This window comes from Otolemur garnettii, unplaced genomic scaffold (assembly GCF_000181295.1).
Source record: "Otolemur garnettii isolate 467f Iridium unplaced genomic scaffold, OtoGar3 scaffold00111, whole genome shotgun sequence".
Lineage (NCBI taxonomy): Eukaryota > Metazoa > Chordata > Mammalia > Primates > Galagidae > Otolemur > Otolemur garnettii.
This window is the reverse complement of record NW_003852506.1, coordinates 1,594,818-1,598,391: the sequence shown is the minus strand read 5'-3', so window position 1 is coordinate 1,598,391 and position 3,574 is coordinate 1,594,818. Positions and strand designations below refer to the sequence as shown.

The 3,574-nt window shown below is 46.4% G+C and overlaps 1 pseudogene; it reads left to right on the top strand.

Annotated features, from left to right (window-relative positions):
• Window positions 1-701: 701 nt before the first annotated feature.
• LOC100956726 lies at window positions 702-2,852 on the top strand (annotated as a pseudogene).
• Window positions 2,853-3,574: the final 722 nt, after the last annotated feature.

Sequence of the window (3,574 nt, the reverse complement as noted above, 5' to 3'; positions counted from 1 at the left end):
TGTCCCACAGCTTGATAAATGTTAATATCGTATTCTTTGGCCTTAAGATGTTTCTGCCTGGGTTGATGAAGTGTAACAGTGGGCTAGTAAAATTCAGCGTTTATTTGCAAAGCTAAGTTAAAATGATTTCTAGGTACAGGGGCATTGACAAGCCTGAACATTTTCTCTATAGTCAACCTATATTCCCTTTGGTCTCATCAATGGGAATTTGAAAAAAATACTTACTATATTGATTAATTTATGTGGGATAGGAATCACTGAGCAGTGGAATGAATTTAAAATATGGTCCTCAAATAAATATTTTCGAAAAGGGCCCCTTGCCCTTAATTCATGTCAAAATACACCCAGAAATGATCCTACCCTGTCTCTTGCCAACATTCAGGGGCTGCCTTGGAGGTATTTATGCCCCTTGGGAGTGTCTGCCAACACACAGCTGGGCAGTGAGAACACCGCAGCCCCTCCGTGTCGCCAGTTCTGGTTGAGACAGACGGGCCTGTCTTCTGCCTCCGAGATTCCTGGGTCCCAGCCAGATTCTGGGGTGAGTTGGGGAGTGAGGGTAGGGTGGGGCAAGAATGCTTGGGGTGGAAGATGAATGGTTTTATCAGTTTGACAGAGGAGGGGGGCCATGGGCTAAGGGGCTTGCAAAACATCACATCTTGGCAAAAATACTTTGCAAAACAGGAGATTCCTGGAAAGCAATAATGCTGACAGTGGAGAGTGAGTTTTTGGTTCTGATACAGAAGAGGTGCTGAGTCCCAGAACAGGCTGGACTCTCCCGCTGTCTGCAGACGCTGTTTGGGCCACAGGCACGGCCTTTGGCTCCTGCTCCCTCTGGGGGGTGTTCTGTCTCGCAGAATCCCCAGATCTGCCTTTGGAAAACTTGCCTCTGTTTGGGTTGGGCTGGGGCCTCACATTGAGCCCTAAGCATGCCAGGCTCCTGCGAGAATCTGGACCTTGTACAGGCTGGGGCCCTCTTCTGGGCACCCCTTCTGCCTGCCCACAGCCAGATGGACCATCTCCTCCTTCCAGGCTCAGATGGAGCACCGCCTTCCCCCCAGGCCTTCCTGCAGGCCTCCAGCCCGTCCCTCCTGTAGAAAGTGCACCTCTGTTCCCTCTTGCAGTACTTGGTGTCAAACACAGCACTGCTTCTGTTTCAGGCAGATGGAGGTGTCTTTTTTCCTTTTAGAGCCGATTTCCTAAAATGTTTCCACTCATCCATGGTGAGGATTAAATCACTCTCTGCCCCTCCATGCGGCCTCCTCTATCCAGTGAGATCACAAGTGCTCTGAGCAGGTCTGGACCCAGTGCTTGGGTTGCCCCCACCCCCTAAAAGTAACTAGAGCACTGCACTGCAGAATAGGGGATCTGACTCACAATGACAGGCACTTGGTGACCCCCAAGAGAAAGGGGCATGGTACCTAACAGTCAAGGAAAGGGGACCCTCCAGTTATGAGTCTCACATGCTTCCTCCCAATGGATCTTCTACCAGAACTTCAAACCGGAAGCAGCTGACTCCATCAGACACTCTCTCTTCTCCAACTCACCCCAACTAGTAAGGAAGGCAACGGTGGGTGTTCTGACTAATTGGTGAGGTACAGGAGAGGAGTTGGACTTTTAGTAGGTGCCTGCTGTGTGACTCTTATGAGCTGATTTGTGACCCCCCCTCCCAAAATTCATATGTTGGAGTCCTAATGTCCAATACCTCAGAGTAAAGTTAGAGCTATTTAGAGGTGGGGTCTTTAAAGAGGTGACTAAGGTTAAATGAGGCCATCAAGGTTGGGCTCTAACCTAGTCTGGCTGGTGTTCTTATATAAAGAGATTAGGGACCTTCAGTGTCTTTGAGCCAGGTGAGGCCAGCTGGGCTGCTTGCATCACTTGGTACCCGTGATGGAGAGCACTGCCCGTGGCCCCTGCTCACCACACAAAGGGCTGAGAGCCTCGTGGCCACTGGCCATGGCTCACCTTCGTGGGCAAGTTTTTTATTGTATATGTTGGTGCTTTATTTTTCCCATTTATTTGTTGTTGTTGTTGTTTATAATTTTGAACAAGATGTCTGTCTGTGATGTAAAAATTGACTGAGGAAACTTGGTAGCATCAGGAGCTTTGCAGAAGGTACAGTTTGGACTCTGCTTTCCCCAGGGTGGGAGCTGGGTCTTGGCCAGGTGAATCTTCACTGCTGGCAGTGGAAACAACCACAGCAGCCTTTTTCCAAGTGATAACTTCACCAAGATGTCAGTGACAGGAAAATGTCTGATGATGGGAGCCCTAGCACTGGTGGTGCCAGTTCAGATGCTGACCAGCAAGATTCAGCTGCTCCAGAGCCTGAAGAACAAGAAGAGAGAAGCTCTTCTGCCACCCAACAGAAGAAAAATACCAAACTCTCTAGCAAAACTACTCCTAAGTTATCCAGTAGTGCTACAAGAATTCAGAAGGAGCTAGTTCAGGGAACTCTCCACCCTTCTCCTAACTGCAGTGCTGGGCCTATAGGAGATAACGTTTATGAATGGAGATCCACTATGACTGGTCCACCAGGTTCTGTGTATGAAGGTGGTGTGTTTTTTCTGGATATCACATTTTCATCAGAATATCCATTTAAGCCACCAAAGGTTACTTTCTGCACCAGAATCTAGCACTACAACATCAACTGTTGGGGAATCATCTGTGTGGATGTCCTTAAAGATAATTGGAGTTCTGCTTTGACTATTTCAAAGGATTTGCTGTCCATTTGTTCGTTTTTGACACACTGCAATCCTGCAGATCCTCTGGTTGGAAGCCTAGCCACTCAGCATTTGACCAACAAAGCAGACCTTGACAGGATAGCCAGACAGTGGGTCAAGAGGTATGCAACGTAATTCATGTAATGTGCGTGCAGGGTGCAGGAGCAGAGGGCACCTGCTCACTGCGCTGTGAATCTTTACAGCCTTTACAACATGGACTTCTGTGCATATGTTATCCTGATTTTACTCTCTGCTTTTATCCTTTGAGACCGGGTTACTCCCCCAAATGCAAATGCTGTCAAGAGTAGAACTTTGTAGCTACAGATTAGTTATGTTTCAAATGCTGTTTGTTAGTATTGCTTCTTTGGGATACCAAAACATAATCTGTGATATACTAAGGATGCTGGTCCTGAAGTTTACCAAATATTATGATGCATTTTAGCTTAATTCATTATCTGTATGAAGTTGTAAAAGGAGCTGTAGATGACCAGGAATTATGTCATTTGCATGATATTAAACCCAGATCTATTTCTGAGTATGTGGTTCATGCTGTTGTGAAAAATGTTTTACTTTTAACCTTCATCAGTTTGTAATGAGAAGGTTTCTTTTTGCCCTAGGTAGCAATGAAATAAAAGTGCTCCTGAAAAAAAAACAAAAGAGATTAGGACAGATACATAGAGGGAAGAAAATACCAGAAGCAGGTGGCCACCTACAAACCAAGGCGACAGGCCTCAGAATAAAGCCAACCCTGATGGCACCTTGATCTTAAACTTCCAGCTTCTAGAATTAGAAGAAAAAAATGTATTTCTGTTGTTTAAGCCACCTGGTCTATGGCACTTTGTTGTGGCAGCCCTAAT